Source organism: Hyperoodon ampullatus (assembly GCF_949752795.1).
Source record: "Hyperoodon ampullatus genome assembly, chromosome: 4".
NCBI classification, from domain to species: Eukaryota; Metazoa; Chordata; class Mammalia; order Artiodactyla; family Ziphiidae; genus Hyperoodon; species Hyperoodon ampullatus.
Genome location: NC_136917.1, coordinates 87,502,101 through 87,529,724, shown reverse-complemented (window position 1 = coordinate 87,529,724; position 27,624 = coordinate 87,502,101). Strand labels below are relative to the sequence as shown.

The following is a 27,624-nucleotide window of genomic DNA, read 5'->3' as shown; positions in this document are numbered from 1 at the left end:
ATGCCTATATGCAAAGAAAGCTTTATGACAAAGATCTAAAGTTATATTATCACCAACTGGTTCACCTAGCAGGGGTGTCCTAATAGTATGTATTCAATGACATATTTAATGAGCATAATTTTCATGTTGCCTAACAGTTGTTCCTTACAAAAATACTATTATTAATATTATTACTACTACTTACCTATCATATGGCACTTATTGTAGTATGTTCAAATCTATAGCAATACTCACATGTAAAGTCTTTAATTACTGAATATATTACCAATAAGGCACAAAATTTAAAGAAATTGATATGGAAGTGACTATGGCTAGAGATACACTCACAACTTTATAATATTTACTCTGCTTCTTCTTTGAGGATAGAAGAGCAAAGAAGGATGCTTCTTCCCAAGTGCTGACCAAATTTAAATGCATGTCTTTTATTAATGCAGATTTGAAAGAATGGTCACACTCTTCCCACACTTTCTCCACATATGAAGTGGCCTCTGTTTTATACAAAAGCAGACTGGCGTTGATGCTATTATACAAGATTACATCTGCATATTACTGTCCTGAAAATGTTTCAGTGTCTCTCCCACACATTAAGTTGTACAATTTAGGTGGCTGATGATAGTCCTGTCCATTCAGAAACTACTTCTTTTGCCTTTCTAACTATAACTCAAGATTCAGAGGCCAAAAAAAGGACACAAAAAAATGATTAATGTAGATAAAAAAATCTTTAAAAAATAAAACTTCTGCATGGCAAAACTGCTACAGGCAAAGGCTAAAGCAAAATGACAAAATGGAAAAAAATATTTATAACTCTAATCACATACAAGGAACTAATAACTAATATATAAAAAGTGTTCCAGGAACAAAGAAGAGAAAGATCAGCAACTTGGTAGCAAAATGAGCCAAGGATGAATAATCACAGTTAAAGAAATCCAAGTGGTTTTTTAAACATATGAAAAGATGCCCAATCAGACTCACAGTGGGATAAATACAAATTAAAACTAACTCAGATACCATTTCTTGCCTATCAAGATGGCAAAAATCTAATAGACTGACAACACACTATTGGCAAGGCCGTGAGAAACAATCACTCTCAATGCATATCCACTGCTTACATGACTGCAAAATGATACAGCCCCTAAGGAGGGGAATCTGGGAATATCTACCAACATCATAGGTGCCTGTACCCTTTGACCTAGCAATCTTACTCTGATAATCTCTCCTACAAGTACACTTAAATTTGTACAAAATTATAGATGTATAACTGGCCTAACAATTCTTGTAATAGCAAAAGAGTGGGCACAAATTAGATACATACCATGAGTGAATGAATTATGCTACTTCCAAACAATTAACTGCTATATCACAGTTACAGAAGAGAAGAAGAAGAACGAAAAAAAAAAAAAAAAAAGAAAAAACAATGAGAGCAATCTTATGGATCTATTATGAGAGATCTACGAAGTGAAAAAAATAAAAGTACAGTATATATACCAATTTAACTTCTGTGTAAATAGCATGCCATCCTTTGTGTAAGTACTATCTATTTTTTATTTAAGAAAAGAATATAAAAATATATTATTCTTTTTCTTATATTTTCACAAGAAACACTGGTTACACATAGGGAGAAAGGGAGAAGATGGAAATGAATAGGAGCAAGAGTTCTTGGTATGTATTTTTTAAAAGAATTTTATTTTTGATCCACTAACCTTTCCAAAAATTAAAATCAAAGGGCTGACTTGCCAGATATTAGTGGAAAAAACTATTACCTTAGCCCTCTTAAATCATTTGTAATATTGCCATCAATTATTTAATAGATGTTCCCAAACAGAATAATGAGATCACAAGTGCCATATCAATGCCTGTAAAGTAATTAAAAATATTACTTGGGAGCTTACTATAAGCAAGGCTTCTGGAATAAGACCAAGCTTCAAAACTTTAATGCCAATAAAACATGATAAGTTTATGTCTAGAAGCAGTATACTGTGTACATTGGAGGTGACCAATATTGTTCAATAAAAAATAGAAAGGGCTCACCACAGCTAACATCATATTCAATAGTGAAAGACTAAAATCTTTTCTTCTAAGATCAGGAACCAGGTAAGGATTTCCATTTTTTGTCACTTCTATTTAATATAGTACTGGAAGTCACAGACAGAGCAATTAAGCAAGAAAAAGAAATTAAAAGCATTTGAATTAGAAAGGAAGAAACAAAATTATCTCTGTAGATTATATGATCTACACCCTAATATTACACCAAAAAAAACTATTAGAATAAATGAATTGAGTATAGCTGCAGTATACAAAATCAACACAAAAAAATCAGTTGTATTTCTCTACACTAATAATGAACAACCTGAAAAGGAAATTAAGAAAATAACCCTATTTATAATAGCACCAAAAGGAATAAAATATTTAGAAATAAACTCAACCAAGGAGTTTTAAGAATCGTATACTGAAACTACAAAACATTGTTGGAAAAATTAAAGATGACACAAATAAATGGAAAGACACCCCATGTTCATGGATTGAAAGATTTAATATTAAGATGCCAATACTGGGGCTTCCCTGGTGGTGCAGTGGTTAAGAATCCATCTGCCAATGCAGGGGACACGAGTTCAAGCCCTGGTCCGGGAAGATCCCACATGCCGCGGAGCAACCAGGCCTGTGCACCACAACTACTGAGCCTGCGCTCTAGAGCCCGCGAGCCACAACTACTGAGCCCACGCACCACAACTACTGAAGCCCGCGTGCCTAGGGCACGTGCTTCGCAACAAGAGAAGCCATGACAATGAGAAGCCTGTGCACCACAACGAAGAGTAGCCCCTGCTCGCTGCGACTAGAGAAAGCCCGCACGCAGCAACGAAGACCCAACACAGCCAAAAATAAATATGTAAAATAAGTAAATTTAAAAAAATTAAAAATAAAAGATGTCAATACTACCCAAAGGGATATACAGGTTTAATTAAAATCCCAACAGCTTTTTTTGCAGAAATAGAAAAATCTATCTTAAAATGCATATGGAATTTCAAGGGACCCCGAATAGCGACAACAATTTTGAAAAAGAATGAAGTTGGAAGTCTCACACTTCCCTGACTCAAAAAATTATTACAAAGCTACAGTAATCAAAAGTATAGTAGTGGCATGAAGACAGACATATAGACCAATGGATAGAATACAGAACCCAGAAATAAATCCTCACTTATAGTCAAATGATTTTCAACAGTGTGGCAAGACCATTCAATGGGAAAAGGACAGTCTTCTCAACAAATGGTGCTGGGAAAACTGGATATCTACAGGCAAAAAAGAATGAAGTTGGACCCTTCCATCATATTCAAAAATTAACTCAAAATAGATCAAAGACCTAAATATAGAATTAAAACTATAAAACTCTTTGAAAAAACCATAGGGGGAAAGCTTCACGACACTGGACTTGGCCATGATTTCTTGAATATGACACCAGACAATAAAAGTAAACATAGGTAAATTGGACTACATCAAAATTTAAAAGTCTGTGCATCAAAAGAAACAGTCAACAGAGTGAAAAGGTAACCTACTGAATGGGAGAAAATATTTTTGAATCATATATCTGGTAACAGGTTAATAACGAGAACATATAAAGAACTCCTACAACTCAACAATAGCAAAAAAATAACCCGATTTTAAAATGAGCAAAGGACTTCAACAGACATTTCTCCAAAGATACACAAATGGCCAAAAAGCATATGAAAAGACGCTCAACATCACTAATCATTAGGGAAATACAAATCAAAACCACAATGAAATAACATTTCATACCCATTGAGATGGCTATCACCAAAAAAAAAAAAAAAAAAAAAGTTTGGTGAAGATGCAGAGAAATTAGAACCCGTGTGCACTAATGGTAAAAATTAAAACGATACAGCCACTATAGAAAACACTACGGCAGTTCCTCAAAAAGTTAAAAATAGAATGACCATATGATCCAGCAATTTAACTCCTGGTTATATACCCCCCAAAACTGAAGTAGGGGTCTCAAAGAGATCCTTGTACACCCATGTTCATAGAAGCATTATTCACAGTACCTAAAACAGGGAAGTAACCCAAGTTTCCTTTGATAAATGAATGGATAAACAAACTGAGGTATATACATAAAATGCAACATTATTCAGCCTTAAAAAGGAAGGAAATTCTGACACATGCTACAACATGGATGAAATCTGAAGGCACTATGCTAAGTGGAATAAGCATAAGTCACAAAAAAGACAAATATTATATGATTCCACTTATGTGAGGTATCAAAAAGAATCAAATTCATAGAGACAGAAAGCAGAATGGTGGCTGCCAGGAGCTTGGGGGAGGGGGATTAGCTTTGTTGCTTAACTGGTATAAAGTTTCAGTTTTACAAGATGAAAAGAGTTCTAGAGAATGGGTCCACAACAACGTGAATGTATTTAATACTACTGATCTGTACACTTTAAATGGTAAAGATGGCAAATTTTATGTTATGTATATTTCGCTACAATTAAAAATAAAATGATTTTTAAAAGAGGAGAAAGCTGATAGAAGGCACTGCATTCAGTCAAGAGAAAAAGGAGTCTTCAACCAAGAAGCATCACCTCTATAACCAAAACCTTACCAAGGAAGCAGAATGCATGAATTCTTAACAAGGAAGAAACAATCCAGAAGGGCAAAATATGATATCATGAAATACTCAGCAAGATGAGTTAGGCAAAAACATGATCTTAAGAATAAGTAAAAGACCTGAAGAATAAGTGGAATTTATTTTGGCAGGAGGGAAAGAAATAGTATTATAGGAAGGAGAAAAATAAAGGTAAAAACTATGGAAAATAAGAACATACGGAAAGACAAATATTAAGATGACAGGTTCTACCTTACCATCTACAATAAAACTTTAATCAGTTCTTAACAAAAAAGTAGTATTTTTGAGAAACAGAGTAAATATCTTACTGATTTGTTTGAAATTGGTTTACAGGTAAACCCTAAGCGGGACGGGTTGGCATCTGACATGCATAAGAAAATACTGCAATTCAGACACAAAAATAAAAGGCCTAGAACTAAAAGAATTAACAGTAACACTAGAGAAGCAAGGCATCAATCAAAACAGTGTAAGGATAAGTGGAATACAAAGGATGGGAGAGAATAAGACAACCAATGGCTAAAATTTTCAAGTCTCTGAGACCAACAAAATCCATTCATTCAAAAATTACTTCTGAGCAATTACTATGTGCCTGGCATCCTTCTAGGCAGAGGATACATCAGTGAATAAGGCAGATGCGCTCCCTACTCCTATGGAGTTTACACTCTAGGAGAGGAGCATGATACACAAGCAATAATAAAGAAAAAACAGCTGACACTATCCAAAGGTTTTACACAAGACACAAAAGCAATTAGCATTAAGGAAAAATGATAAATCTGACTTCATCAAAACTAAAACCTGTTCTTCAAAGGAAAATAAAAGGAAAGGAAAAGGAAAGATATAGACAAGGAAAAAGTAATCACAATGCATCTATTTGACACAAGAACTTGTATCTAAAACATATAAAGAACTTACAAATTGATATGAAGAAAACCAAAATTCTTAAAAATAGGCAAAATATATGTACAGACACTTCACAAAAGAAGAGAGAGTAATAGCTAATATGCACAACTAAAAGGTGCTCAAGGGCTTCCCTGGTGGCGCAGTGGTTGAGAGTCCGCCTGCTGATGCAGGGGACACGGGTTCGTGCCCCGGTCCAGGAAGATCCCACATGCCGCAGAGCGGCTGGGCCCATGAGCCATGGCCACTGAGCCTGCACGTCCGGAGCCTGTGCTCCGCAACGGGAGAGGCCACAACAGTGAGAGGCCCACATACCGCAAAAAAAAAAAAAAAAAAAAAAAAAAAAGGTGCTCAACACCATAAGACATCAGGGAAAAGCAAATGAAAACCACGATAAGGTACCACCACACATCCACTCGGATTGGCTAACATTTAAAAATCTGACATTACCACTGTTGGTGAGGATGGAGCACAAATGGAGCTATCAAACATTGTAGAAGGACATAAAACAGCACAACCACTTTGTAAAACCCTTTGGCAGTTACACACAAAGTGAAATTTAAAGAAACACTAACCATATGACCCAGCCATACCAATCCTAGGCATTTACTCAAGAGAAATGAAAACCTTTGTCCATTCAAAGACTTGTTCATGAATGTTCATGGCAGCTCTATAGTTAAAAACTGGAAACAACCCAAATGTCCATTAACAGGTAAATGGATAAACAAATTATTGTATGTTTATATTTTGTACCAACTTTCAAATTAAGTACAACATACTCAGCAATACACAGGAATTAACTATGATACATGCACAACATGTACTTAGGAACTGTTATCAACAACCTTTAACTACAAGTGGAACCAGACTTAGACTGAAAATGAGATAGCAATGAGCTAAGCAAAGAGTCAGAAAGAACAAGTTCCATAAATACACTGTAAAAGACACTGAATCAAATCAATCCTAAAACCTGACCTACCCCTACACAGAGCAGTTATGAGCCAATAAACTTCTTACTGTTTAAGCAAGTTGAGTCAGGTTGTATTATTTGCAATCAAATGAATCATAGATGATATGATGTAGCTCATACTTAATGATTTCAATATTCCCCACTAAACAGTACGAAAATTTAACTAAGGATGAGAACTCATGGCAAAGAAAATGACAGGAATTCATGAAAAAAATTGACTGGAATAACCATTGTGACTAAGTTACTAAAAAATATAAAAGCAGTAAGAAGTATAGGTGGAGTTGAAAAAACACAAATACTAGAGGTTAAAATGACTCTTCCAGAAATTCCCCATAAGATGAAAGGCTCACTGGACCCTCTCAAATGTATAAAGCACCATCGGTTACTTCTCCCCCTTGGCAAGTTGCTCAATAACAAAAATGTTCACTACCAGCAAAGCTCTGGCAATAACTTCCTTCCAGGTTTCCTTTAGTCATAAAGAGAGAGAAGAGAAATGGCAGTTGAGAGGTTAACAAGAAAAGAGAGGAACTTAACATTTTATGAATTGCTATTTTCCAAGATGCCTTCTTGGACAATTTACATATATCATCTCAATCCATATAACTTTCTCAATGACCAAAGTAAACAGTATCATCTCCAATTTATATATAAGGAAATCAAGTCTTCAAGAAGTTTAAATTTTAAGTGCTTAGGGCTTCCGTGGTGGCGCAGTGGTTAAGAATCTGCCTGCCAATGCAGGGGACACGGGTTCAAGCCCTGGTCCAGGAAGATCCCACATGCCGTGGAGCAACTAAGCCCGTGAACCACAACTACTGAGCCTGCACTCTAGAGCCCGCAAACCACAACTACTGAAGCCCACACGCTGCAACTACTGAAGCCCACGTGCCTAGAGCCTGTGCTCCGCAACGAGAAGCCACTGCAATGAGAAGTTCGTGCACCACAACAAAGGGTAACCCCCACTCGCCACAACTAAAGAAAGCTCATGCAGCAACAAAGACCCAATGCAGACAAAAATAAATAAATAAATAAATAAATAAAGATCCCTTAAAAAAAAATTAAGTGCTTAAGAAGAAATCCACAACTTGTGAACTGGTAATTGGTAATTCTGGAATTGAAATCTCTACCTGTCTGATACAAAAGCTACCTTTCCTCAACCTCTTGATGAGAATAAGCATCAAGATGTCACTGTGTGTCCCTTTGTCTGACCTGTCCCACAGGAAAGCGTCAGTTACTTCTCACAAGAAAAGTACGTCCCTTAATGATATGACAGAGCACAGAGAATCAAAGATTTTTTTAAAGCATCTTGTTTATTCTTATCTCTGCCTCTAAGTGTAAAACTATTTGATGTTCTCAGAAAACTCCAGCAGCAGACATGGTCACTATTTAAAAGAAAAACAAAAACACCTGGAATGGAGATGAAGGACAGTATGTAGCAAAGACATGTTTCTTGGTTTTGTGAAAATTATCAACAAGATATCATAAAAAGGGTACATATGAAAATATATTCTTTTGATAGAAAACCATTGAAATTTATGGCTATTATCATTTCTAATGGGGAAAAAAAAAAAGGAAAGAGCGTAAGTATTCACCAATAATGACATCTGTAGAACAGAATATGTGGTACAGTTTTTTAAATAAAAACATATGTCCTCAAAAAACTAAACACAGAACTACCATATGATCCAGCAAATCCACTGCTAGGTGTATATCCAAAGAAAACAGAAACACTAATTTGAGAAGACACATGCTGTTCACAGCATTATTATTATTATTATTATTATTTTTGCGGTACACGGGCCTCTCACTGTTGTGGCCTCTCCACAGGCTCCGGACACGCAGGCTCAGAGGCCATGGCTCATGGGCCCAGCCACTCCGCGGCATGTGGGATCTTCCCGGACTGGGGCACGAACCCGTGTCCCCTGCATTGGCAGGCGGACTCTCAACCACTGCGCCACCAGGGAAGCCCCACAGCAGCATTATTTTAAATAGCCAAGATATGGAAGCAATCTACGTGTCCATCAACAGATGAATGGATAAAGAAGATGTGGTACGTATGTATATGTATACACACACGCGCGCACACACACACATGCACACGCATACACACACGCATGCACACACACAATGGAATATTACTCAGCCATAAAAAAGAATGAAATTCTGCCATTTGCAACAACATGGATGGTCTTAGAGGGGGGTATTATGCTTGGTGAAATAAGATGAAGACAAATACCCTCTGTTATCACTTACACTTACATCTGTTATCACTAAAAAATAAAACATGCATAAAACAAAACAGAAACGATTCACAAATATAATGAATAAACTAGTGGTTAGCAGTGTGGAGAGGGCGGGGGTGGAGGGGGCTGGATAGAGGTATGGGATTTTGAGATACAAACTACTATGCATAGAATAAATGAGCAACAAGAGCATATTGTACAGCACAGGGAAATATAGCCATTATTTTGTAATAACTTTAAATGCAGTACATCAAGAAAAAAAAAACTGAATCACTATGTTATACACCTGAAACTAATATTGTAAATCCACTATACTTCAATTTAAAATTTTTAAATAAAAAAGTTTAAAGAAATAATAAAAAATAAAAACATATGCACACATATTTGTATGTGCATTAAAAGTTTTCTGAAAATAATCACCACAGGGATTAACAGGAAGTTCTCACTTTTCACTTTCTACTTTTCTATACTATTAGAATTTTGTAAACATGTATAAGGATTTTTTATGACAGCAAGGGTTATTTAAGCCTCTTTTCTTATATTTCTTAGTATTTTATAAAATCCTCCCAAAAATTCTTTGAACTATGGTTAGCTTTCAATATTATTAACAGGGTGACAGATAAATGACTAAAGAAAAATATCTTACTATTCCCTTAACATGAGACTACCACTTTTACATAAACTGCCTGAGGTAATATTTTTATTCATTCCTCAAAGAGAAAATCACCTCACGGGCACTTGCCCAAAGTCACTCAACTAAGATACAGAAGCCCTATGTAAACCTATATCTTCCTAATTCAAGCCTCAAAGCGCTCTCCATTATATCACAATTGCCTATTCAGAGAAGATGGTGTTTTAAAGTTAAAATAAGCTTATATAAGTACTTCGGTTTTTATTCAGGTATACCCCTCCTCTTTCCAAAAAGGAATTGAGACAGTTCATGAAAATTCACCCTACAGGAGAAAAACAAGTAGAAAATGAGGCAAGGGAAAATAAGGGTTAAAAAGAAAAGTTATTCTATAGTAAAGAGAGAAATTCTGAGTGCTTTTAGATGAATTACTAGTATTTTTCTTGATTTCTAAGATGCCAAAGAAAAGAGGGAAAACAGACCACAACATCTTTTTTAAAAATTCACAGGCCTTCCCTGGTGGCACAGTGGTTAAGAATCTGCCTACCAATGCAGGGGACACGGGTTCGATCCCTGGTCCAGGAAGACCCCACATGCCACAGAGCAACTAAGCCCGTGTGCCACAACTGCTGAGCCTGCGCTCTAGAGCCCGTGAGGCACAACTACTGAGCCCGCGTGCTGCAACCACTGAAGCCCACGAGCCTAGAGCCCGTGCTCCACAACAAGAGAAGCCACTGCAGTGAGGAAGCCTGCACACTGCAACGAAGAGTAGCCTCGCTCACCACAACTAGAGAAAGCCCGTACGCAACAATGAAAACCCAACACAGCCAAAAATAAATATATAAAATAAATAAATTTTTTTAAAAATTCACAGTAGTTAAAATAATAAAGGAAAGCAATTGCTCAGAAGTCCAGCTTTCCCCTTTGCTGTACACCTGGAACTAACACAACACTAAATCAACTATACCCCAGTAAAAATTTAAAAAATAAATAAAATAAAATTCATAACATAACAAAAAAAAAGAAGTCTAGCTTTCTCCAGTACCAAGTCCAGAGGGAATATATAACTGAGTGCTCTCATGAGGTAGAACTCTGTGTGATATAGATGACAATCTCCTTATAAATATCCTAATAATAATTAAAACATTAAACCAACGGAATGCGGGGGTGGGATGAATTGGGAGATTGGGACTGACATATATACACTATTATGTAGAAAACAGATAACTAATAAGAACCTATTTTATAGCACAGGGAACTCTACTCAGTGCTCTGTGGTGACTTAAATGGGAAGGAAATCTAAAAAAGAGTGGATATATGTGTACGTATGACTGATTCACTTTGCTATACAGCAAGAAACTAACACAACACTGTAAAGCAACTATACTCTAATAAAAGTTAATTTAGAAAAATAATGAGAAAAAGAGCCCAATGGAATAATGCCAAAACTCAATTCATTAGATTTAATTCTTCAATTATTGCTACCCATATACTACTCAAGTACTACTATGGCTCAATGGAACAAATCTATCTTTAACAGCAAAGTGTCTTCATAAAAAAACTAACAGAACAAGTCACTGTAATGAATATAGCATGTTTTATACATAATAACTCCTTTAATTTTAATCTTCAAACTATTTCACCTTAATTAGGTAACTAACTTAGAGGTTATCATCATTAGCAAATAAAATATTATCTAGATATCATTATTTTCAAATTCTTACTATTAAAATGTAGTTTTCAATATAAGAAAGGCTAAGAGTCCAGGCTCTAAAGCAATGGCTTTGACAAGGGTATGTTACTGTCCCCCTCCCAGTGGGCTCTTACATAAGTAAATACAAGATGGAAAGAAATTGCTCATGTTAATTGAGTTACTTTATTGTAAGTGGGCTGGCATGACCCAAGAAAAATTGGCTCTAGAAGCATAGTGCTGCATATGTGGTTAGTACTCAATAAATGGTTAATGAATGAATCAGTGAATGGTAGGAGATAGGACTTATGGAAAATAATTAATTGATCCATGTAGCTAATAACCATGAAGGAGCCAAGGAAAACATATTTTCCAGAATTATACGACTTGTAATGACAGCACCATTAATTTCCAAGCTTTCAATATCATTTTCTAGGGTATAAAATGTCATTCCACCCTCTAACCTTTGCCTCTATAAATTTAGCTTCTATTCTCCCAAATATCATAAATCAATGTATTTAATAATTTATTTCCATCAAATTATCTAAATGACCGGTCTACACTGAGAAAAACCAAGCCATTATATCTTTATAAAGCTATTTGACATTTCTAAGAAGCATGCAAGGGATTTACTGCTTTGCTTCTTCAGGTAGGCCTCACATTACAAAACACTGAATAAACCTCAATGGAATGAACTACGTGCAGCTTCTCAAACTACAACCCTAAACACTTTATGCCAACTGTATCTGTCACTCAAGCAATCTCACTAAGATACATTTTTGAGAGCAAAGACAAATCAACACTCCACATGGACCTCTTAGACTCCTTCATAAGGCAAAGAAGCATAATCCATCAATAAAGAAAGAGGAAAAAATCTCCCTCTTAAATTCAAATTACATTAATCTGAAATCACTTCACCACCTTATATTATTTTGTATATATGGATACAAATATATATTACATGTGTGTGTAAACATACATATACACCCACATGTGAGCTCTCCATTTAGACTGAAAATCTCCTAAAAATGGAGATTGGTTCAAAAATTTACTCTATATTCCACATTCTTGTAAATATGATCAATCATAACTTGTTCAAAGGAAAAAATCTGTGTCAATCAAAGTTGAAATGTGCTAATTTGATCTCCAATAATATTTTATTAGTTAGCTCACTCAACATTTACATATCATTAACCATTCTGAGTACTGACTAGTCCTAGGTATAATCAACCACATTTCCAAAGGATTCGCAGAAACAAAAAGGCATATTTTTTTTATACTACATGTTAGAAAATAGCAACTGGAGAAAAATCCACCTACAGTTAAGAAAATATTTTGTTTGATTTGATTTCACCAAAACTTGTGTATCAGACCAGTACTGAATTACTGACCAATGTGATTAAGCTGGAAAAAAAAAAAAGGACTCTCATTTGTCTACAAATTAGTAGCTCTAAAATCACAGGAAGTCTTAAAATCAACATAAATATTTAATGTGGTTTCCCCCCCAAAGAAGTTGTTGTTAAATCATAGTACATCTAGAAACCAAAGAAATATCGCACAATCATCTTATCCTTATGAAAGATGACAATGGTTGGATTTATTAAATTACTAGTGATACTCCAAGCTGATAAGTAAAACAAAAAGGTCACTTGGTAAGGTTAAAATTCACTTACCTCCATACCAAACAAGTGATTAGTTAGATATTCCTGACCAGCTACCCTTACCACCTAAAAGAGTTAACTTTTCTAACCTGTAAATCAATTCACAGGAATTGCTACAACTGCAGCAAACCAAAACTAAGAAAAGACCTAATTTGGCATATCTATGAATACAATTTATAAATGGAAGGTGCAAAATGCAAGGGACCAATATGTAGTTATTGTACCTGCAATCAAAAGATCTAAAAAGAACATGAAAGTGCAACAGAGAATATCTTAAAAGTTAGATTTAAATAGTATCAAGTTTAAGATCAGAAACATACTTTCCTTACATTAATTTACTAAATTATACCACGCTTAACTAATATGTTAAAATACCTGCTAAAGCACTACATTTATAGTTCATCAATGACCTCTTTAAAAATTTATTTGATTAAAAACAAGTAAAAACTAAACAATTTATTGTTTAGGCAAATATACATAGGTAACAAATTGGGGAAAATGATAAACATAAAATTTAGGATAGTGGTTACTTCTAATTACCTCTGAAAGGGAGTCAGAGATGAGAGAAGTAAAGAATACAGAGGTAGATGAAAGTTACTGGAAATACTCTAATTCTTGGTTTAGATAGGAGGTTCTTGAGTGAATGTTAAATAATTTTTAGATAAACTGACTTTCATAAGACAATAAGATCATGCATGGACCAATTAGGATAGTATGCCATGAACCAAAGATTATGACTAGTAAAATTTTATGCTGGTGAAGTCCATTTTGAAAAATTGACATTTACTTTAAAAATTTACCTTTCACAAATGTTTCTTCCTAACAAATATTAAAATATCAGCAAACTCAACTCCTTTTATCAAATATTCAGACTGAAGGACAGACTGGAGGAATGCCCTCAGACAACCAAGAGCCAAACCAAAATCATTCTCCTTAAATCAGAGGAATATTATCATATTGGTTTCAATTTTCAGTCCTTCAAAGGCAGTTCGGGGCAAACATGTGAAAAAAATGATCAGAAACAAAAAAAAGAGTCTAACTGTATTTAGATTGTGTATTGAATCTGTATTAAGATTTCTTAAATTTTAAAAAGCTTCAAAAATAGATATAGAATCTTAATTTACAAAACATTTTATTTCAAATAAAATTAATCAAATAAAAAATTAGGACACCTGACTCAATGCCAACATTAGAATTCCTAAGTCAAACTACTTAAAAAGGAGACCCTGAATGCTTTATGTAATAAGTTTATCTAAAAGCCAAATCAGAAATATCACTATTTATAGGTATGCTCAAATATATTATTCTGAAATTGCTCAAGCATAAAATGTATTTATAGATAACAGTAGTCTAGAAGCCAAATATTAATTTAATGTAAAGGTAATACAACATAATACATATTGTTTTATATTCTTTTGTATATCTAAACGTATAAAGGAAGACTTACGTTACTTAATTATCAAAAATAAACAAATATGAGACTTTTGGCAAAGATGAACAAATTATGAGATTAAAAATCACTTTTAAAAGGCTGTCCCACTAAGATTCTTTATTCGTCTTACTGGAAAATCAGTATTTTCAAATCAATTCTTATGTGAGGGCAAATGACTGTTAACTATGAGCCTGAATGAAATTCGGTAGTATTTAAAATACCAAAAGTTAAGACACTGAAATCTAGTAGCAGTCAAATCTTTGCTCTTAATGTAAAGAAAAATATCATAATTAAAAATTTTAGAAATATGCCTCAATTGTCAATTTATCCACACAGAAAGCTAATGAAAGATAAAAATACCATCCTTGTTCTAGACTTTAGTCACATACCTCTAAAGATGAAAGGGCAGAGAAAAGAACCACACATACAAAACCCCAATGAGATTGTCTGAAATTGTCTCAGATTTTCTTTCAGCTGACTTAGAAAGGGTTACCTTAAGAGAAAATACAATAATAATTTATAATAATAACATAATAACAATTTTCCCACTTAGGGGTTAAGAGTTAATTCAAATTTTTTGAAATTAGTGAGGTTACTTCCAAAATTTTACCACTGAAGGGTCCTACTATGTGTCAAGCTTAGCACTATCCACTTTGTTACCCACCATTATAATTATATAAATGTTCTAATTAGTTATAGTTAAGATGCTTGAAAGAAAGAGTTTGGTGACTTCCAAGCCTGTAGTATACTGTATTGAAACTTGCTTGTTCATTAGTACTATCTCTAAATATATATTGATAACAAAGTAAGTATGGTTAAGTCTTTATATTTTTTTCAACAGAGAATGACTCTATAACCTCTAGATAATTAAAGTAAAAAATTTAAACACCCAAACTGCTCAAGAACTAGGATGTAAAAATCTGTACTCCAGTTAAGCTTCCATTCTGACTTCTAATTCACTGTACATCAAAGAAAATCAACTTGTCCTGACACATAAGGACTATTCCCTTCAGTGATCAGGCAGGTGTTGAGGCCAGAAAGAGAGCCTATTTTCCACAGCCCTTTACCTTGTTTGATCACTGGTTACTTTTGATCTGACACTGCCCTCTCTCTAGTAATGACTTCCCCCTCATAGACCCTACCTCACATCTGTCAGAAAGAATAAAGGGCATCAAACTGAGACCTGACAACGCCTATGGGCCATGCGATGGGCTGCCAACTGAATGCTCCCCAGCTCCCACAATTTCTAATTCAGTTTCTTTTGTTCTGGTAGGTACAGGGTTAGGGTACCAATGACAGCAGAAAGGATTATGCACCAACTGTGAAACCGAGCCTTCTTGAATGTGTATCTTTTATCTCTGCTTCTTCATCTTCTTAAATGCTGCAAACTTCATGGTGGTTACTATGAAATACATATTCAACAAGTGCAATAGAAAGGTTGTTTAAATCCTTTTCCAGAAGAAAACAAAGGACACAATGTATTGTAATTCAACTATAAAGCTTTAAGGAAAAAGTTTCAAACCCATGGTGTGAGATTATTAAAGGCCAGCTGTCAAAGAGCATGTTAATTGTAAATGAAAGACAAAAGTTTTACGAGGACCACTACTTAGTGCCATACACCATCTAAAATGGAAAGGTCCCCTAAAACAATGCATATATTCAGAAGAGGCAATCATTTCAATTGTTAAATTATAGATTCTCACACTAATTTGGTACTAACCAGTACTGAAAATAAGTTCCTCTAGTCCTGTTTAAAAAAGGTGGTGAGTGTATGTAATCTTTTTTTTAAAAAAGGCATTAGTAACAATCACTTTAAAATGTTAAAATTTTTTAAATTTGGCCAAATATCATTTTGACACCATTTTACTTATAATTTTTCAACTGTCATTAGAATATTGCATGAGTCCTTGTATATTCATTAATAAATAACCTTCTACACACACACACACACACACACACACACACACACTGGTGGAGAGCTCTTTATCAGTCATGCAATAAAAGGATTTGTAGGAAGCAGGTTTAGAGGCCTTCTAAGATCACTTTCAAGGCTAAGTTACTTTTTTTTTTTTAGGAAAGGAGGGTCAGAAGAAGGAAGTACATGATCAATAATATAGCCATGCAAGTTTAATGTACCTTTAATACTATAATGCATAAAAACAAATAACTAACTTTAGACATCGACAAATACAGAATCTCAAAGGTGAGAGGGAAGCATTAAGGTGATCACAAGTTGACTCTAATGACTGGAGAAGTTAGTTTCTACAACAGCTAAAGAAAGATATGCCTTGATGGACAGAAAGGAGAAAGGCTCTCACATCTGAGAACTAACCTGTGACACTGGGGAAATCCATACACTAGACTGATAATGATTAACCCCTATGAAAAAGACTATATGTGAAATACCTCCTATTCTAAGACTGATCAGTAATCAACACCATTATACTCTTTAAAAAAAAAAAAACCCTGTCTTGACTCTGTAATCTAAAAGTATCATAATATAAAGTATATTATAAACATGTGATTGTTTTAAATAGACTTTAATATATGAAAACAGATGATGCCTACATACACACTTGGACTGACTGTACAGAAGAAAATCATCTAGGTATACTAGAAAAAGCACTTCTAGATTGAAAAAACAAAACTTAATCCAAGGTTAAACAATTCAGTAGGCCGACCCAATACTTGCCCATTTTTTTCCTTAAGTTTTCCAAATGCCACTTAATTGTCCAAGACAATGAAGAAATAAACTGTATTATTCTAATAAGATACCTAGTTATGCTTCCTTTGGGGTATTCTTTTCCTAATTTTTGATTCTACAAAACCATTAGGACATATTAAAGAACAAAAAGATAATAAAATAAATGGAACCAATTTATGATATTTAAAACTAACAATTTTATATAAAGTATTAAAAAAACTGTCAGTGTAATTTCTGCGTGTTATATCACGCTCAAAGCAAGCAATGTCAATGTTCTGACTACATTTACTGCCAGATATGCTTGATGCATTTTCTGGGTACCAAGCAATCAAGATATGTATCAAATATATTTAATTTATCTCTTTCTAATGTGCAACAATAAAAGCAAGCTCTTCTAAACAAACTCAAACATAGAGGCAATTTGTTAACTTTCACCTTTTTAAGAATCAAGTGATGAAATATGACAAAAGAAAAAGGACTACAATTCTTAGCAAGCTTAAGAGATTTTTGTTAAGGTTTTCTGAAAGCAAAAGAAGGAAAATGCACTGGGAGAAGCACTGAAACAATTCAAATATCCTCAATGGAATGTAACCAAGAAATGAAAATATCTACCAGGTAATCTGCAATAAAAAGAACTTTAAAGCCACAAGCTTCAACATTCACTCTTTTTTGTTTGTTTTGGCTGCATTGGGTCTTCGTTGCTGCGCGTGGGCTTTTTTTCTAGTTGCAGCAAGCGGGGGCTTCTCATTGCTGTGGCTTCTCCTGTTGCGGAGCACGGGCTCTAGGTGCGTGGGCTTTAGTAGTTGTGGCACATGGGCTCTACAGTGCGGGCTCAGTAGTTGTGGCCCACGGGCTTAGTCGCTCCCCGGCATGTGAGATCTTCCTGCACCAGGGCTCGAACCCGTGTCCGCTGCATTGGTGGCAGATTCTTAACCACTGAGCCACCAGGGAAGCCCTCAACATTCACTTTAAAAAAATCATTTCTTAAAAACTACTTAATTCTTGAAGAGGACATACTTATTTGGGATTTTACTTCCTCAAACTATGACTGCCATTCTTCTGGTAAGAACACTAATGAAGAATCACGTCACACTGCTATAGAATGAAACATGTTTCATCAATTCCGTTGTTAATAAAAATTGACACTTGTATACTAAAAGCTGTATTGTATGTACATATCAAAGTATAAATAATCATACTTAAAGTTACTGACATGTGCCTCATTAAAAATATTAATTTTTAATAGTTTTCTTTTTGGCACAAAAAGAATTTTTCCCAGGACAAAACCAAAAGGATTTGAGGATAAATGGTTCATCTTAATTAACAGTCCTTTTCAGAAAATTTATAATTTTTATGTAAAAAAAGATTGATTTTTAACCATTTAGTCAAAACATTGACAAATACACAGTCAGTTACTAACTACAAGTTTACAAAAAAGACAATCTCATCCCCATTTTCAAGGAGCTTACATGACTAAACTGAAGCCTTGAAACCTACAACAAATTATCAATGGATTAATAAGAAAAAATAAAGGGAGCTGATAGAATATTGGAAAGTAATAAATGGGGAAGAATTCTTAAAGAATATTTGACCAAAAAAAAAAATTTACCTCAGCTTGAACACATACTGTAAGAAAGCAAGATGACAAGAGAAAATGAAGACTAAGTGGACAAGTTAAGAACGTAATGAGAACAGAGACAAATAACTGCAGAAATCTTTGTAGTTAGCCACTACAGATTCTTGAAATGATAAAAACAGTATTTTAGCAAGAGTATTTCTGTGTTGTGGATGTGAAAAAATAAAAAGTCGATCTTTAGAAATGTCTTAGGTCATGACTGAATTCAGTGGAATACAATATACCATCATCTTTCACACTGTTTTCCGTTAAGTTCTTTACTCATAAGCTTATAACACTTGTAGTTTATAAAATGTATAATAGATTACACAATGGAACTGACTACATTTATGCATGATGAAAAAAATACTTAATATATCAGTGAAGAGGGGTACATACATATACGTGTGTATGTGCATAAAACTGTGTCCTGGAATAACTTAAAATATATGAAATATCAAACTATTCGTAAGTATCTTCAAATATTTAAAGTTAACATTAACCTAGTAAATAGATATGGAATTATATTTTGATTCCCATTCAGAGGATCTACAAATCACGGCGCCACCTAATTCTACCATGTTCTCAGAGGAGTTAAAACAAAAAGCTAGGGCTTCCCTGGTGGCGCAGTGGTTGAGAGTCCGCCTGCCGATGCAGGGGACGTGGGTTCGTGCCCCGGTCTGGGAGGATCCCACATGCCGCGGAGCGGCTGGGTCCGTGAGCCATGGCTGCTGAACCTGCGCGTCCGGAGCCTGTGCTCCGCAGCGGGAGAGGCCACAGCAGTGAGAGGCCCGCGTACCAAAAAAAAAAACAAAAACAAAAAAACAAAAAAAAGCTAGCATTAAATGATGAAAATATTGATAATTTTATAATCTGTAGGCATTCATGTGGGCATTTAAACAACAATGAATATAAATATATACCTTCCTCTTTATTTTCTCAAAGATATATGTTCAATAAGAAGAAAATAAAAGATAAGAATAATCACCCAGATACAGCTCAATTAGAAGGACTCTGATATATAACTATTTTTCTTTGGATTACAAATTCTCAATATATTCATTTATGTATCATATTATAGTGAATGATAAATACCTAGATTTTATGCTTAAATCAAAAATAGTCAATAAAAACCTGGCAATAGACACTACAAATTTTCTACCCCCAAGAACTCTCCATAACTCATTTCTATCATATTTTAGAAACCAAAAATAGTGAAATAGAGGACCCATTAAAGAAAAGTACTGTATTGATCTTTTCTACAACCTAAATTTTATGTGGCTACACAAAATAAGAAGCGATAGGAGGGTTAAAAAAAAATAATATCAAAAAAGTACAGATTTCATCTGGCCTCAAATTATCAGCTACTAAAAACCAGAAGGTACAGTCCAAGGGAAAGATTTTACCCTAACACTCTCATCTGAGCAACTTTGTCTTTAGATCTTTAATAAGAACTTGAAGAAAGACAATATAGGTAATATGAATAAGCAAAATCTGTAGCAGGAATAGGAACAGTAGTCACCACACAGGATGCCTAGATGCACTTTCATGACAATGTATCTTTCTGATAATAACAACAAGAAAATGCTTGAAAGGAAGCATCTTATCAACTGGTAACCAGATTCAACTAAAGTTTGTAAAAGATATTCAGAAAGGCACATCTTAAAAAAAAAAGAGAAAAAGAAAAAGAGAAATTCTTCTCCCCTTAAGCCTAATCACTAAAACATTAAATGGGATTAAGTCTTGGATATCCTAAGACTCTAACACCTCTGTGATAGGTAGATGAAGAAAAATATAAGCCAAAACTTCTCTCTAGATCCAAGCAATACATCTCACTTGTTGACTGACAGTCTAGAAAGGCAGTTGAAGAATGTGTGCTCATAAATGACAGGCTTAATGTACTCCCAGCATTCCACTGCCATCTAAGGTTATAAAGTTTCTATTTGCTAAGTCTAATGACTTGGCTCTTTATCTCAACCCACTATCAACTGTTACCAACACTTGAGCACAGAGACTGAGACAGCACTTTCATGTTTATATCTGAAAGATAATTTGATTTGCTCCAAAACTCTTTGTGATTTTTTTAATATGCACTCCTAAAAGAAGTAAACAAAAATTACATTTTAATAAAAGGATCTAGGGGCTTCCCTGGTGGCACAGTGGTTAAGAATCCGCCTGCCAATGCAGGCGGACACAGGTTCGAGCCCTGGTCCGGGAAGATCCCACATGCTGCAAAGCAACTAAGCCTGTGAGCCACAACTACTGAGCCTGCACTCTAGAGCCCACGAGCCACAACTACTGAAGCCCATGCACTCTAGAGCCCGTGCTCTGCAACAAGAGTAGCCACCACAATGAGAAGCCCGTGTACCTCAACAAAGAGTAGCCTCTGCTTGCCGCAACTAGAGAAAGCCTGCGCGCAGCAATGAAGACCCAATACAGCCAAAAATAATAAATAAATAAATAAAAATTTATTTTAAAAAAAGGATCTAAACTACAGACTATATAAGTGGAAAATAACACCAGCAAAAGAACCGCAACACTAGGAATAACCTACCAACTATAAATTTTAAACCCAAAACAAATTGGGTATTTTTAGTAATCTAGAATTTGATCCAGAAAAATTTTTTTAAGAATATGTAAATACTATTTAGAGTCCCTATTTTTAGCTATAATAAATTCTGCATTATCAACACTGGAATATCTGTATCAGAGTTTTTAATACTAGGCTAGCTTCCTCCTGCAATCCTGTTTGCATCTGAGCAACTCCTACCATCAGTTGATGGGCTCCCAAAATTTGTGAACTAATTTTAGTATTACTAAATTAATATAATGTTAAATAAATATGCTGGGTAAAAAAAATAATGCATTCCAAAGAAAAATTATTTGGATACTATCAAAGTCACTGCTTGCCCTCTACCAAACTGGTTCACAGGGGAAGAAAAATATACATACACACACACATACTCATTCTTTATGGTTTCCTATGCCTTTCAAATGATGGAATACAATTCTGTCATGCTCTTATCAAGATACCTGATAGATAAAAAAGATACCCACAGGAGAAAAATAGAAAATAGGAAAACAGATTAAAAAGAGAGACAGTAAGCTCTAACAAAGAATATATAACGAATAAAAATGTATTTATTCTTTAGACTGAAAAATCTGCCAAATAACATTTTAACTGTTTTTTCAAGTGGATCTTTCAAATATCACTGAACAAAATAAAACCAATTTTATTAATCATAAGAATGTACAAGTCAATGTAATTCAGACAAGAATAGAAATTATACTCTAGTTGATCAAACTCCATATTGTTAAAAAAAAATATTGTCCCAGAAAATACTCCTTGAGAACATTAATGACTCTGGCTAGATAAATTTGATACATGAAGAATGGCATCATTAATATAGTAACTAGATCAAAGAAACTTACTTATTTGAAAAGTCAGAAAACCACTGACTCTGCAACTTTAACCTATTTTTCAAGCTTTTATTTATATGCTTAAATGCACCTTCTTTTTAAAGCATGTTCCCAAAATACTGGAAGAAATATGTTTTTAAAAGTATGTTTAATTCAGCAGTAAGCCATCTGTCACTAAACCAACATTTATTGAATGACTATTATGTGTCAACACGCGGGTGGATGGGCTAAAAAGATAACTAGATACTCTCCACCCTCAAAAGAGTTGACAATCCATCAGCAAGATACAGCTGTAAACCATAATTACAGTTATTCATGGAGAGCAATTTGACATTATCTAGCAAAAATTTCAAAATGTACCCATCCTTGCTCCCTTTAATTACATTTCTAGAATAGATCCTAGAGAAATTCTCACAGATAAGCACAGAGACTTGCACAAAGATTTTACTGCAACACTGCCTATAATAGCAAAACAACAGAAGCAATATAAGTGTCCCTCAATATAAAATGGATAAACAGGAGATATATACATATATAGGATACTAAAAGTTTAAAAGAATGAATTACATATTCATTACGGCTAAATATCAAAACAACTTAAAAGTAAAAATGCAAACTGTAGATTGACATACTTTGTGAGACCAGATTTTAACCATATAATATCAGATATAAACTATTTGGGACCACATACTGAACAATATTATATTGTTGTTCATGGTATCCATTATGTCTGTTAAAGCAGTTGTTTTTTTAAGCATTTTAGATCATCACAGTAGTTGCCTCTAGAAAGAGATAGTGGAATAACATGGGATGCAAGACAAGAGACTTAAAGTTTATTTGCTTTATTAATTCAAGAAGAAGAAACAAATTTAACAAAATGTTAACAACTGTCGATGCCTAGGTGATGGGCATATATATGTTATTACTCTTTTCAGTATTCCAAATTTTTTTAATTTCCTAAAATTAAAAAAAAAATACAAGACCGAAAAATTTGATCACCTTTCACATTTGAAATACCAAGTATAATCCCAATTACCAAGAGAAATATAAATTTCTTAGCATGACACTCAAGAAACTTAACAACCTGGTCCCCACCTTCCTTTAGAGACCCAACTATGAACACTTCGCCCACCAGCCTGATATAATCCTAATCTTACTTTAACACCCACCACTTATTAAACATTCCACATATCTTCCTGATGCCTTATCTTTGTTAATGATATCACTTTCCTCAAAAAAATGTTTGCTTGCATCACAATTGCCACATCACTATATATCATTCAAGATCCAGTTATAAATGTCACCTACTATTTATAGGATTTCCTGATTCCTCCCTAATCTCTCACACAAGTAACTATTTTGCGATTGGCATTTCCATAGCACTTATCACTAGAAAAGGATATTCTTTCTTTGGCAATATAACTCTTTTTAAATTCCTTAACACTTCTCATAGTGCCTGGCACATAGTAGGTATTCAAATGTTAATTCCACTGAAACATCTTAAACAGTGTTAAGGAACAGAGTAGAAAGTTACCAGTTCATTAATCCATTAAAATTTCTATTAAATACATCGAACAAAAATGAAATGGTATTTAGCTTCTGAATCCAAGTATCACAAAAAACACAATATTATGTTTCTGCCAAGTAAAAAATTTTGCATAATGAGTGCAATTCTACAAAAGTTCATTAGGTTCACATTTATACAGGATTAAAACCAACATTAAATACTATCCTGAAGACAGTTTTCCTCTTTGGTAATTTTACTAATTTTCCTAGAAAAGATTTCAGTGTATCTCCATTGGTACTAGCAGCTTCCCCTAAAATCAGTTATCATCCTAGCAAAAGGATCTTCTGCTCATGCTAATAGCTAATTTCCTCCTCTGATGTCTCACAACACCTGACAATTAAGTGTTTTAATGGGGATAATGCCTTTCGGAAATTATTGCTTGGTTCAAAGGCATATATGGATTAGCTCCACCTGTGATGTATCCATGCAATCAAAGGTCTTGAGGACGAACTTTTGAGAATCCAACAGATCTGGGTTAGAATCTTGACTCTGACATTTATCTGTTGTTCCTTAACCTTTCTAGGCCTCAATTTCTTCATCTGTAAAATGGAATAAAAATAAACTACCTCATGGGGACTTCCCTGGCAGTCCAGAAGTTAAGACTCTGCACTTACAATGCAGGGGGTTCAATCCCTGGTCGGGAACTAAGATCCCACATGCCACAAGACACGGCCAAAAGATAAAAATAAATAAATAAAAAAATTTAAAAGTAAGCTACCTCATATGGTGGTTGTGAGGATTAATTATGTAAAACTACCCAGTGCCTGGTACATTATAAACAGTCAATGAGCTAACTATTGTTAAATATTTTTAGATATCAAAAAATGACAGCAAAATACTGAAAGTATATAATAACAAGATGAAGTTTATTAACTTTAGGTCACCTTCTTTAGAATGCCATATTCATGTATCACTGTTTATTGGAAACTACCACTCTCGGTGTAAGTAAATGCCTCATCCATTCAGAGAGGAAAGGGCAATGAAGGCGAATATCTACCCTTGGAGACTTTGGAGGCTGAAGTGTTTACTTATAAAGTGGAATTCTTCATAAATGTACATTATTTATGTCTGGGATTACAAGTAAACTCACTTCACAAGGAGTATCTGAGGAATAAGATAACAAGAATGTATTGGGGGTGTTGGGGGGTAGCAGGGACCAAATCCCTTAGTGTATTAACTCAAAGTTGAAAAGTAAAAGAGTCAGGAAATGCAAGCCTTAATATAATGCTGAATTAGTTACTGTTATTTAAGCTCTGATGCAAATGCTTACCTTACTTACCCTAGTTGATGATAACATGGCTACCAGTCTATTCACTTAGCTGCTGCAACAACCTCACAATCACAGCAAGCAGCAAAAAAAGAATAAACTGTGGGTAACTAACAGATGAAATCAGAACATAGTAAGTGACAGTAGGTACTGACACAGCCCAATTCAAACTGGTAGACTCCAGAAAGTGAACTCTGATACGGAGAGGAAGAAAAAAAAAAAACATTTATTAAAGAACTTCCTACGTTTGGGACCATATATTTTGTACTTCACCTCAATCTCATTTAGTCTGATCCTCATAAAAACAAGTCTGAGGTAGTATTATATCTTTTCTACAAACAAGGAAATGAAAGTACAAAAATTAAGATAACTGAATCACATGATTGAGAAACAGTAGGATCAAGACATGAATTGAGTTCAATTCAACTCACACTCAGTATTTGCCTCATTCATCCCAGAAGGAAGCAGAGAGAGGTAAATTTAGGTCCTATGTCATACATGTAAGCCTCCAAAGGATAATAAAATTAAAAACAGTGAAAAAAAATGTTACAAATAATGTTACAGCAAGAGCCAAAAGACTATGGGAGATGGCACAGAACTGTAAAACTAGTAAAATAGTTCACCAGGAGGTTGAAAAAAGTAAAAGGTCATAATTAACCATTGGGAAATCAAATTTTAACCAGAAAACATTTACCATTTCCCTAAAACTTTCTAAAATCTATTCATAATACATTACTACTTTCTTGGGTAACTCAGAAATCTATACTAGTTTCATAACTCAACTCTACAGAGTAGAAGGTGTTAAAAAAAATAAGCCAAATAAATATAAGACATAGAGATCTCTATCAAATATGCTGACCCTAGAACTTAGCATAGAAGCCATTTTCAAAATCGTAAAATCCTAGTACTTTAGAACATCAGGTTGGATAACAAATGTAGATAATCTATCTGACCCCATCATTTTACAGCCAAATAAAAAGCTGCCCAAGACATAGGGAATAGACTTGAGGACACAGGGAGAGGGAAGGGTAAGCTGGGACGAAGTGAGAGAGTGGCACTGACATATATACACTACCAAATGTAAAATAGATAGCTAGTGGGAAGCAGCCACATAGCACAGGGAGATCAGCTTGGTGCTTTGTGACCACCTAGAGGGATGGGATAGGGAGGGTGGAAGGGAGACGCAAGAGGGAGGGGATATGGGGATATATGTATACATACAGCTGATTCACTTTGTTATACAGCAGAAACTAACACAACATTGTAAAGCAATTATACTCCAATAAAAATGTTTAAAAAAAAAGCAGCCCAAAGAGCTTCTGTCCAAAAAGTAGAGAAGCAGAATCTGGAGCAAGGAGAGTAAGGAAGCAGAGAAAATATACTTAATGAAGTTTCTAGATCATCAATAACTATACACACAAACTAAACATGGCTTTAAAATAATTTTGTAGCCACTACTGCACAGAAGTGATATAAATGCTATAGCTAAAGGACGGCGACAGTTGGATATAATATGCTAGACACTCACTATAGTTGTATTCCTCAGATCTGTTTTTATAGTCTATACAACAGTTTTATAACAAATGCAAAATACATCCATGTAGGTGCATGGCAGTTGTCTCACTCAAAAATTACTAAAACAAAAACTCATTCTTTGGGGGTAAGATTTTACATGTATGTCCTCAATTATTTGCCTCACCATAAATCATCTGAGTACTAAGATGTCAGATCATTGTCCTCTTTCCACCTGAATAAAACTCCTTGTGATAAATACAGGAATCCTTTCTCTATGCTAAAGTGTACCTTACTTACAGTGCCACAAATAAGAATATTCAAGTATCTTGCTACTTTGTGTAAGATAGCAAGTTCACCTTGTAACACTCTAGATGCAACTATTATTTCATATTTTTAAAAAAAAATTTCCCTAAAACCATCTAAAGGACAAAATTAAAAATAAACCATAAATATCTGCAGAAACCATGTACGAGCATTTTATCTTTATAGTTACATCAAGGACACAAAGCTATGTCACTGAAATATACAAAGACAATGCTGCCATCTAAAGGCCAAGATATAATATGAAAAAATGTATACTTAGTCATATACTGTCAACGTATATAAAAACAACCAATTCGATATTTTAAAGTCAGCAAAGTTCATACTTTAAAAAAGCACTATGCTACGATTATTTTTAGGCTACACAATAAAACTCTAATATTATTTTGAGAAGATTCTTTTTGAGAAGACTGATAAGAGAATTAGCGAAATAATTTAGCTAATGATCAATATCTGCACAGGTAAAGTTCTGCTGGCATCCTTTCAGACACAATATTCTCCTGAGTACTGAATATTTCTATTAGTTGTTTGTCCTATTTAATGGTTTATTATTTCCTGTCTGTTATTAAATATACGGTATAATTATATATATGCATATATAAATATTATTTGCGTTTAATCTATTATTTCTACTCACCCTTTTAAAAATATTCGTCATTAAAGGACTAACAATAATACATCTCAGAGTGAAAAAACCCAATTTACTTAAAATTGTAGCTTTGCAAGTAATTCAAATATTTCTCCTTATTTCATAAATTCTAAAAATACAAACTAAAGTTCCTATGGGAGACCAGTTATCAACAGCTCAACTGTTCAACAGAAAGAGTTCATACTATTCTAAATTTCCCTTTCTAAAAACCTTAAATTGAAAGAATTTCATTGAACTGAACTTTACTTAAGATTTAGCAAAATCACTTCTATTGAACATAACTAGAACCTTCAAAACATATGGTTTAATTCCTTTGAAAAACCACTGACCAAAATTTTTAATGTGTCAAGAAAAATGTTTTTCTGGTTTTGCTCAACAAGAAAACAAATATTAATCACTCAACAAATATTCCCAT

General features: G+C 34.2%; 1 protein-coding gene across 1 annotated transcript in view; it reads right to left on the bottom strand.

Annotated features, from left to right (window-relative positions):
* Positions 1–27,624, bottom strand: part of FBXL17 (F-box and leucine rich repeat protein 17) — a gene marked incomplete at both ends in the record, with an annotated part of 498,430 nt that overhangs the window by 436,012 nt on the left and 34,794 nt on the right. The gene's annotated exons all lie outside the window — the stretch shown is intronic.